Below are 12,203 nucleotides of genomic sequence, written 5' to 3'. Positions count from 1 at the left end.
CACACAATGAGGGAAATCATAAGGAAGACACAGCCATACACAGGTGGAGAAAATGTGCAGAGGAGGAAGTAGTAATGTCTCTGTAAGACTCAGCAGACATGCAAAAAGAAATGAAACTTGGTTACTGATTATGTGGGAAGAAAACTCAACGCCTATGGTAAAATTGTAAGATTCTTGGTTGGGAAAACTCACAAAGCTGGGTAACATCATGAAGAAGAGAGAGCCTAGCAAGATGACAGATGCACACCATGGCCCTGGTGCACAGCTGATATAGGTTATTGGTAGAGAAGAAATACAAAAGATGAAGCAAAGGAGAGCTGCAGACATTTCTCCCCAACTTCCTGATGCTGTGTTTCATTCCAGAGATATAAAGAATCATCTACTTTGCAATTCTAAGAGAGGGCTGGTAGACTAGAAAACCAGTCTAGAAATCAAGGTAGAATTAAGTTGAGGAGGCAGGAGTGGTGAGCCAGCTGAGAACAGCTGGGAGAGTACAGAGAGAGATGGAAAGGGAAGCTTTCATAGAAATGCTGACTTTGGTGTCTTAAGGAACAAATACTTAACAGCCAGTGAGATCACTCAGAAAAGTGCCATGAGATTTCAGAGAGGAAGGAAATTCCCACACCCAGAAGTTGTTAGAGCAGGATTTTCAGAAGGTTAGAAATTGTTTAATAAATTGCTCAAAAACACCATAATTAATTCTAACACTATGTATGTTTGTTAAATTTTTAAATGAAGCAGTATGAACAAAAAGAATGAATAAGCAAATAATATCTAAAACCTGGGAGAACTGGGAAGTAGGTGTGATAGGGGTTCATGATATGAAATTCCCAATTAATAAATAAAGATATTATGAATAAATTAATAACAAGTAGAATAATAGGCTTTGCTTTGAAGAACGGAGAGAAAAGGGAGACTTGAAGCAGAAAGGAAATCCTCTGTCCAGGGCTAGAGATGGAATGACATGAGCAATTCCCTACTTAAATAAATAGTGTCTTCATTTGTATCACCTTTCTCTGGACACTTAAGTTCATTCAACTTATAGCCAATGGCAATGAGGTGATTGGCACCAACTGAAGCTTGCTTTGGTCTAGCTCACTATTCATTCTTTAGAAGACATTATTCCAAGGTGTATTGATTTGTATCCTTGTTAATTGTCTCTGAAGACTAGTACAGAGGTTGTGATCCATGAAATATAAAGGACTCACTTTGCTCTTGTATTTGTATTGCCAAGTCTCTAAAAGATAGAGACCAATGATGCCAGAATATAGAAACCTCAAAACTTCTAAATGAAGAGAGGAATGAAAAAGTTAATATATGATATTTAATATAGAAGTTTCATTCAAACAAATCATATGGATCTTTCTTAAAATGCAAGTTATAAAAGTAACTGAATTTATTTTAATTGCCTTTTTGTTATATGATTTCCATGTGTTTCTAATAGTGTTACAATTTTATTTACAAATTATTATAATAATATTTGAAACCTCTTACAAGCTTTATTTTAATAATTTTCTTTCTGAAGTTATGTGTTACTTTATCATTATAAATGAAGCTTGCCAGCATCAGAATTAACTAAAGATTGTTCTCTCTTAAAGTTAATTCCAACTATTACTTCTCCACCACTGAATTCCTATGTAAAGTCAGCTAAAGTAATCAATAGAAGATTCCCAGAGAACATGTAGATCAATCTGGGCAATATAACTAGAGTCAACTCTGCACTGCAGAGAAAGATCTCATGAGTTTTCATTTATTTTTTTCATGGTGATGTGGCCTTATCAAGAAGATGTTTATGTAACATTCAACGTTACTGAATGAGCATGTGGCCACTGAACATAAATGCTAAATTAACACTTTATTTTGTGTATAAGGAACTATAAATTCTAGTTAATGAAATAATTATGTAAAAACTTTAAGAATGAATATGGGGAGAGTACAATGCCTAGAGAAGTCACCTGAGGAAGGCTACATAATCCTGGTAATGGAAAACAGTGTTGTTTCCCATTGCTGTTACACTGTATTACTTCTCTAAACAACAATAAATGCATTTTTCACTGTCTAGTAATAAGCTTATGAAGAAATGTAGTAAAATAGAAAATATTTTTTGCTGATTTTTTTCTAGCATAGTAGTATCCACTGTGTCTTCCTTTGACATATTTAATTTGCTATGTACCATCTGGGTAATTCTGTAACCAGAGAAAACATGCTTCATTTGATTACATTAGTATTTTTACTATTTTTCATACACTTGCTCTATATTTTATCTTATAACTTTTTACATACTACACAATGCAATGTCAGCTTGATCATCAATGGGAAATAACATGGAAGGTAATATGTGAAGCTATCTTTTTGTTTGTCAGGGTTTCTCTGTGTAGCTTTGTGTCTTTCCTGGAACTCGCTTTGTAGACCAGGATGGCCTTGAACTCACAGAGATTCACCTGCCTCTGCCTCCCGAGTGCTGGGATTAAAGGTGTGTGCCACCACCACTCGGTGTGAAACTATCTTTTAACCCAAAATTAATACAAACGCTAACATTCTCAACTTGGAAAGAAAAAGAAAACATATAAACTAATAAGAAGGGATTTAGAGTAATTTCAACAATTCTGTTATTTAGACTACAGAATGGGAAAAGATCTTCAACAACAACACATCCTACAGAGGGCTGATCTCTTTAACCCTCTTTAATAATCAGGGAAATGCAAATGAAAACAACTAACTTGGGCTTTTAGGAGCTCACAGAGTCTAAATCAAGAACCAGTGAGCCTGCATTGAACTGACCTAGGCTCCCTATAACAGTGTAGCTTGGTCTGCTTTTTGAACAATGGCTGGCTCTTGAGAACCTGATCCTCATACTAGATTGCCTTGCCCAGCCTTAATACAAGGGGAGGTGCTTAGTCTTACTGCAACTTGATATGCCATGACTTGTTAATATGCATGGGAGGCCTGCCCCTTTCTGAACAGAAGAGTAGATGTTGGGAGGGGGGGTTAAAGGGGAGGTGGGGACAGGGAAGGAGAGAAGAGGAGGGAGAGGAAACTAAGTTAGAATGTAAAATAAATTAGTTAATTAAATGTGTCAGGAAAAAAATAATTTGACTATTTGTCAGAGATAACGTTTCATATGTTACTATTTGACTTAAAAACTGAAGTCTAGTATTGTTAGTTGTTACTGAAGTTAATGGTGGATGCATTAAATGTAATAAGCCTGCACCAAAACCATCACTTAGCAAGTTTTATTTACTTAAAAAAATGGACAGTTATGAAATGTAAAATATGATGGTCATCTTCAGAACGTATTTGACAACTAGGAGTTAAAGTACTCTTATTTTAGGTTTGGAAGAATGAGATCAGTTTAAGATATACAAATAAATACATAGTAAGTTAAAATATATATATATATATATATATATATATATATATATATATATATATATATAGTCCAGGTCAATAGCAGTAATATATAATATAAACTTGTGAACTATATTGGTATGAGTAGTAAAGAGATGGTGATTAAGCAAGATATCTTAGGTTTTCATTGAGTAACTACAGAAATATGAAAAGAAAATTTAGAAAGAATCTTCTTCCCACTTAATATATTAACCTGCTGGAGAGATAGAAGACAAGATTACCTAAGAATAATTTCATTCTTTTTTCATTCTCTCTTACTTCATTTTCAGAAGGTTTGTTTTCTTCATTACTTCAAATTGCATGTACATCTTCTACTCTACTATGTCAGGGCATCAAGGAAGATTATTAGAAGCTTTTTCTTAATTGCTTTGACTCTGATCTATACTCTGATTTTTTTTATTCTGTATGCTACATTGTTACTTTCCAAAGTCAAGATGAATTTATATTAAAATATTCATCAATGAAGTTTGACCCTTTTATTAGATCATCAATATTCATGCTGATGCAAATACAGTAGAGAGTACGGTAAGTTATACCTTATTTTTTCCAAGTGAAGAGCTTTGGGAAGAGATTGGAAACTGCCAACCTCCATCACTCAAGGATTGCTTTAAAGAGGAGCAAAAACTATACTACATGTCAAAGCAAGATTACTGATGCCTGTAATTAAAACTTAATTCTATTAATTTGAAATGTTTGAAGCTTCCAAATTTGCTAGTATTTTTAAAATCTATTTTTCACATTTTACCTTCTAGCAATTCTACAAAGGAGGCATTATCCCTCCATTCATAGGACCTGAACTCTTAGCACAGAAATTTTTACTAATCTTCTGATGATTTATTCATAAGAAGTGCTAGCCAGACTTAGAACCAATATTGAGTGATCTAGAAGTTATTGTTTTGATACCTCATGCTAGATCTTGACATTTATTTTTAAAACTAATTTATGGTTTGCATGACTGTAGGTCTTAATACAGTTTACATTTCAAAATTATTCAAATAATTTATATGAACAACTAAAATTTTATAGAAAGCACAGATATTTTTATCAATGTCCTTATTTGCATATCTTAGTTACTGAACTCTCTCAAAAGACCAACAAAACACCATGTTTAAATTTAAAAAATTCAGTCTTCATATAGACATTATTTTCATCATTTCATATTTCCAAAGATGTTAGATACTATACAAATAACACTTCCATGAAATTCTAGGTTCAGTACTAAAGTTAGGTAGACAGAATTTTTACTGAGAAACTTTTTTATATTAAAATCATAGCATGAAAAGCAGTAAGAAAACTTAGAAGTCACCATATATCTGTTCTTTAAGGCAGAACTTGCTTTTTCTGTTTTCCAATTGGGTAGATCAACCTGTGTTGGTTGATTTGATTTAGCACAATCTCAACAATTTCTGGAATGTATCACTTTTCTTGATATTATATAGAAGCACCTTCCCTCTATCTTTCGTATCTTGGGTTGAAGGTATCCCAGAATACAACACTTATACCTTCAATAAGAAATGCATCTATACTGGTCCTTTGTGGCACCTTTTCTTCAAGTATCACCATTTGACACACTGCTTAGTACATGACATGGCCCCCGTGTGTTCCTCACGCTTTTTATTAATCAAAACCACACTCCCTGTGTACTCTCTAAGCATTCTCACCGCTAGAAAGCTCAAGTTAAATTAGAATGGAGGACTAACACAGGAATAACAATTATACCATGAGGTAATTGGCCCTGGGATATAACTAAATGGGACAGAACAGTGGTTCCTGGGTCAGTATTAAAGAAAAGACTATACAAAGTATAAGGCTTTAGGAACATGAGACTGACAGACAGACCAAATGATGTCAGATCTGTGCTAAACAGGATTATTGATAATCATTCCCTTGGTACTGACACTATGATTTCATTAACACCTTCTAAAGCAGTGTTAGTGATACAGTAAGTAGACTTATTCCAGTTTTGCCTCTTATTGGGCTTGAAATACTTTGTAATTGGTGATAGTAATATTTTTTCCATATTCAGCAATTATACTTATCCTTCTGAATTGTTTTTTAACTCCACCACTCGGGTAACTGAATGATATGTTTAGAATTTTCTCTCATTCTCCTACCAATTTGTGGAAATAATATGGGAAGTCAGCTCTTCCACTGCTCATGTTTCAACAATATCATTAGCTTTTAGAATATACAAACAGAAACATGGTCTAAGGTAATTTATGTTGATATATGTTTTTAAGTACTCAGAACTGAAAACAATAGAAGCAAAATCGAAAACTCTATTTTGTAAAATTACATGGGTAAATTACCCATTCTCCAAGAAATAACACAATCTGCGCCTTAGCCTAAAACCCTCCATGCAAATCCTCAGAACTTGGAAGGATAACCAATAAGCAGAGACAAATTCTAGTCTTCCATTTTGTATATTATAAAAAAAAATTGCTAGCATTAATCACAGTTTTTCCTATGAAGAAAAAATAATCATCCTGTTGAGTTCAGCACTCAACTTTGAAATAGATTGTCAGTGTGAAGGTTTATTAGAAGAGTATTCTATCTATAATTTTCAATGTATACCTTTGATTCCCCACCTTTATTTATTCATCTTTAGAGGACTCATGGCCACTTCCATTTCTCCCACCAGAATATAATCCTCAGGAGAATGGGTATTATTTGTTCTACTATTTTAAATAGCATCTATTACATAGTAAAGAAAATAATACTTATTATCATAATCACTATGAACATGAGTGAAAAAAATTAAAGCCTTTTTATTCTTCCGTGAAATGAGAACTATGAAAAGATAGAGGAATAGAGTATTTAAGTACTAAATTGAGTCCAACTTCAGTTAGTCAATTTTTACATCATTTTTGTGGTTATTAAGAAAAAATGTCTTTTTCTGAGGGAAGCTTCTTTTCAAACAGAGATATGAAGAACCATATACTTGAAGTGATTGAATAAATATAATTTACACATAAATTTTTTATTTTAATTTACCTTTTAGAATATACGAACTCTTCTTTGTAATGACAAAAATTTATGGAAAGTTGTTTTGAGAAGCAGATCAAATTTAAATTCTAATTCTAATTATTCACTTGCACTTTAGAGTAATGAACAGAATTAGGACTTTTATATGCATTTGTTAGGAGCATATGCATCACTGCATCTGTTTCCTCCCCTTGTATTAGTCTCTAGTGTTGCTATATTTATTTCTGAGGTTTAAATGATTTTTTAATGTAGGCGTGAAACACTATTCAGTGCATCAAGAACTCTTTAGAAAAGTCTGATGAAATATGACAAGTTTTGTGGATCAGCAGTCTACAATTGAGTTTCTGGTTCAGGAATGGAGTCAAGCCAAACTATCTAAATGTATACAATAGCTCCCCCTCCCAGCGTCTTCTCCCATTAGCATGGCAGTTGGTCTTTGGGCTGCATGTGAATGTTAGCATGTTTGTTACTAAATATAAAAATGATTAATAATGGCTGTTTAAACAACAACTATAATGATTATTTGCTTTTATTATTTTATTTTCAACTCTATAGTGCATTTGGTGTGGGAAAATATGCTGCGGGAGCATATGCCCAGGGAACAAAGAACTGTATATAAAGTATTTGGAAAAGTAAATTGCCTATCAACATAGCAGGGGAAGAGCTGTTAGTTACATTGAGAGCTACTTTTCTCATGCTAATTTCCCATTTTATCTTACTTTCCTCCTTATCGCTTTAACTAACTTTCTCCGTGCATTTCCCACTTACTCTGTGTTCACACCAGGTCTGTATTATATGTGCTGCCATGTTAAACATGAGTGATTTACCCACCAGCTACGTAAGGAAGCACTAAACACGTCATGGCAAAAGTGAGTAGGAGGGGCGTTCAGAAAGAAGCAAAGAAGAACAAATGGGAAACAGAGAGAAAGAAAAGCAGGGGAGGACAGAATCAGTGCAAATGAAGAATAAAGGGAAGAAAGACTAAGTGGAGTAAAGGTGAAAAGACAGTGCGGGCAAAGAAAGCATCTGAGGCAATGTAGACCTACATTTACTTTTTGCGTGAACATACTGAACCCGGTCTGTTGACTTTCAACTTCTACATAGTTATAGTCGAAGATTATTAAATATTTTTAATAGGGACTAGAGGTAACAGCAATAGACCTCCTGCTTAATATATATATATATATGTGTGTGTGTGTGTGTGTGTGTGTAAAATACCCTGTGTTTGAGTCTCAACACCGCTAGAAAGAAATAAAAGCAAGGAAAAGAAAAACAAAAGCCGATAAACATTGATGGGAAAAACTGGATTTCAGTACTTCTAACTTAGGAACCTGAGGTGTTTATGCTATGTGATTATGCCTGTTACTTTGTTAAATTCTGCTTTCTTTATTGCACTTCTCAATCATTTCAAACAAAGATCCTTATGAATAGTTGGGCAAGATTTGGGAACAAAAATTTCAGTTCTAAAACCTAATAATATTATTATCTATCTTGTTTTCAAAAATACCCTGAATACATCAAGGAATATTCTCAAGCATTTGGCCAGAAGTCATTTTAACTCCGTGTGTTTTCACAAGCACTTCCTTAGCTTCAAGTAATTAATAATGATTATTCATTTACAGTTCACACAATGTCTTATATAAGTTTTTTTAAAAATACTTATAAAATACAATATATTTATATTAACTCAGAAGGACACAAGAAAGTCATTGTTGATTTGGTCATCGTGTAAGTCATTTGGTTATAACCTGTGTCACGACTGAACTATCTTCATACTAAGGTATACACAGATCATAAACACACAATGGAAATAAATGTATCATGTAGTATCTGTACAACCTTTTATAGGTATAAATGTAGAGGGAGTTACTCTTTTCATCTCAAAACTATTCTCATCTCAAAAAAACTATTTATTTTGAGATATCTGATACTTCAGTGAATTTGATATTCATTATCAGACTATCTGGAGTTTGGGGGGTGAAATCTATCAATTCAATATTATTGCTTAAAGAAATTTTTTTGTCTAGCCTACTATGCAGTATCAACCCTTAGAAATTAGATAAAGTAAGCTTGGCAAACACTGTGTGTGCATAAGTTCTTCATTATCATTGACTGCTCTAAATGCTGAAGCTTGAAGAAAGCAAGTCAAAAGATGAGCGCACTTAACACTTGGTATCACGGCATCGCTAAAACTTTCCCAAGTGTTAAGGAAAGGTCAGCTGCCTGCTACATCGTGATGGCCGAAGGCAACAGCGCAGTGTCTGGCACCTGACCCATTTCTCTCGCTTTGTGAACTTAAAATAAATACCAGACAACATCTCTTTGGCTTGTTATCCGGGGTGCATAAGGAATGAGAGTTTACCTTTTCCTGTCTAGCCACAACACCATGAATGTCTTTGGTATCTCTCCTTTTACTGGACCTTTTCTTGGCTGGTTACTTGAATAAAACCTTGAAGTTCTTTGTTTTGGCACACATCCATATACAGCACTTCTGATCTCTCTGCCATTCCAAGCTGGTACATGGATGAGGCAGCTCATCACTCCTTTAATTCCCAGGACGTTTTGTGTTTTATGGGGTTTATCGTATATATATGGTTTCATCTGTATACATGATTTTATTCTAGCAACCTTTGATAAAGAAGAAACCTTTGCAACTTTACAGTCTTGCTTTTGTCTGACAATATATTTGTTCCTGAAATATTCTGGTTTGTACAGGTTAGACTTAAAACATAATGCATTATCAATAAATTTCAGCCCAGAAAAAAAAAATTAGCCTTCTGGGTGTATAGCTCCTCAGGCCTGGCTGACAGCCAAGACTGATATTCTAGCTTTACTTTATAAGTTTCCCCAGCTGCTTTCCAAATCTGGAGAGGCAGCATCAGCCAGAACCTTCTAGTTTGAACACAGTATACTAAATGCTTCTCTGTTCTCCCTGAGTAGTTGCTACTAAATGAAATAGAGTATTATGGGATTTTATTCTCACAGGCTACTTTCCCACTCATAAAGAAAGTGGGAGATCACAGATACATTAAACTTCTTGGCAACAACTCTTGTTTGGATTAGAAACGTTTATTTAATAGCATTTAAAAAATACTACTTCTGGTATTGAGATTAATTAAGGATTTGAGGTATTTTTTAATATGATCATGGCATGCCTTCTTGGAGGGAGAATAAGTAGGTATCAGATGTAACAGTTTTCATGCCAGACAAAATCTAAGACTTGTTTCCTCAGGTGAATATATATAGGTGTGTTCCATATGAACTTCTATTTTGATTTTCACATATTAAAAGGCAAAACTATGTTCTACATATTTATATTCAGATGGATGTCTCATTGATTTGTTAAAAATAAAATGTAATAAATATTTATAAAATTTTCTTTTACCTAAGACTTATGCCTGAAATGTGTCTGTATTTTCCCATCAAGGGTGACTTTCATGCTCTAGTTTGAAAGCAGTACACATTGCAGTTTTCTCACTAGGTTTCCCCAAAATCTTCCCCTGTCCATATGCATATTACAGAAGCATTAGCCTCCTAAGGTTGCCATAGGATTCTTTACTGAAAAACGGCAGCAATCACAGTGAGTTCAAATGTCTAGTTCTGTACTGAGGGAAACATAAATGGCTTATTTTTCTCATTCAACACATGTTTTTAGGAGTACTGGTCAGAGACTTAGATCCTTCTGGCCAGGGATTGTGTATGCTTGATGTATACTTGCTTCCTGTAAGCAAACAAAACAAAGTAGGTTTTACTACCTATGTTTCTACCTATGTTTACCTGGAACAATTCTGGTAAAAAGATGAAAATAGTTATTTTTATCTGAAATAAAACCCATTAAAGCCATTTAAGGGAAAGTCATTGTCACCTGGTTTGGGAGAAATTCAAGCAATTTTAATAACTTCTGTCTTCACCAGTTTTCTCCTATACCAAGTAATACAGGATTTAAACTATGAAGTTGACAAGAAAGTAGCTACCTAAAGCCTGAATTATAGGAATATGTCAATATCTTGGTACATAATTAATATTAAAACAACTAAGACACTAAGTTAATGAATAGACTCTGAGAAAAGACACTATGAAGGCATGCAAAGGAGATGATGAACCGATGAAACTTTCCCAGAGCTAATTAAGGTTCAGAACAGAGTCTATCATAATAAACAACACATCACTTCTAAACACTATTACAGAAACTGAAAACTATCATTTTATAATTAGGACAAGTTAAAAGGAAGGGAGTTGCTAATATTTTTAAACTTAAATTTCTTCTGACATACATATTGGGAATGCTAACTAAAATCAACTTTAAACATCTCCTGTTTTCCAACTTGTTTTGTCCAAGGGACTTTGGAGGTGCGTGTGGGTATGACACTGAGCAGCTTGCTTATGTCCTCACAGTCTAGAATATGAATATGACATTCATTTATAACAGGAGCTAGGGGATAACATCTATTTTATTATAAACAGTGTATGACTGTGTCATACAGTGTGTGCCAGCTGTTTCTCTTAAGAATGCCATCAAGACAGACACAGAACATATAAATCTCAGGTCTCAAGGAGAAGAATTCTTATCTTGAGCAATTTGCATGCCATGTTCCCAGTAATACTTCCTAGGTAACATTTGAAACACCAGCCACAGTTACCACGAAGGTTGAGTTTGCAAAATTGGTGATTTCAGTAGGATCACGACTAATCTGTTATCAAGGGAAGGGCTTTGGGTGCAAATGTCGGGGTAAGTGTTTAAAATTATTTTGCTGTTGTAGTTCCTTTTACAGAGCAGGACAGTATGTTCTATTTACAGGGCAAATATAACTTCTATAAAGCATACTGACAGGTATGTACACACATGCCAGAAAGAGAGATTGAATTTGGCTCTAAAAGTATCTCCTTCTATATAAATTTTTCACACGAGCGCGCGCGCGCGCGCGCGCGCGCGCACACACACACACACACACACACACACACACACACAAAACTTTAGTGTGGTTAACTTGTTTATGAAGTTAAGCTACACATACCCAGTCATTGTCAATTTCAACAAATTAGGGCAGCAACTTACCTAGAGAAGCATCTCAATATATTTTTTTCTTTTGCTAACTTGAATTTATCCGGAGTTAGGAAATGAGATATCCAGAATTCAGGTTGACTTGGCTCCAGGTTAATTAGCGGAGCTTTCAGTTTGTGCCATCTGCCTCAACAGGATTCCGGGAGCACTCTTCAGCTCCGGGGCTGGTGTCTGAACTCTTCCAGCAGTCCTTTTATTTATACACACATTGTCCTTTTCAAAACAAGCAGCCAGCTGGAATGATTCAGACCTCTGTTCAGCACACCGTTAAAATGCAGCTTCCTTCTCGGACACGAGCATTACACCAGGGAGCAGACTGGGTACAGCAAAAAGGCTATGAGAACTATTTAATCACCGGAATACCAGCTGCTCCTGTCTGCTGCTGCGACTGCTGCTGAGCCTCTTGCTTAGCTGGAGTCGGTCTTTCCCTCCCTCCCTCTTTCTCTCATATCTCCAGAACTATGAAGGCAGCTCTGCCGGGTTATGATTGGTAGAAATAGCCAATTCCTTCAGCTAATCATCCTCAAGACTTTCAAGGACCTGAAGCTGTTGTGATGTCATCCAGTCAGTGGGATGTTACACACGAACACATTCCAGCAGAAGCTAATTCAGCAACGGGCTGCCTTCCCCTCACACAACACTGATTGATTGGATGCTCCTTGTGGATTTGTATAATCTTTCATTGTACAGCTGGAATATTTCCTGCAAAATCTGAGCATAGCATTCCACTTTGTAACTATGTCACCGT

At 34.9% G+C, this 12,203-nt stretch overlaps 1 protein-coding gene across 1 annotated transcript in view; it reads right to left on the bottom strand.

Moving 5' to 3' along the window:
* The window catches only part of Ndst4 (N-deacetylase and N-sulfotransferase 4), a 312,207-nt gene extending 300,241 nt beyond the window's left edge, over nucleotides 1-11,966 (bottom strand). The window contains exon 1 of the mRNA XM_006970412.4: nucleotides 11,450-11,966. The gene's annotated coding sequence lies outside the window, so the exon portion shown is untranslated. The remainder of the gene's footprint in view (nucleotides 1-11,449) is intronic.
* Between the last annotated feature and the right edge of the window lie 237 nt (nucleotides 11,967-12,203).

The sequence above is a fragment of the Peromyscus maniculatus genome, chromosome 6 (assembly GCF_049852395.1).
Source record: "Peromyscus maniculatus bairdii isolate BWxNUB_F1_BW_parent chromosome 6, HU_Pman_BW_mat_3.1, whole genome shotgun sequence".
NCBI lineage: Eukaryota > Metazoa > Chordata > Mammalia > Rodentia > Cricetidae > Peromyscus > Peromyscus maniculatus.
This window is presented reverse-complemented; position numbering and strand designations above follow the sequence as displayed.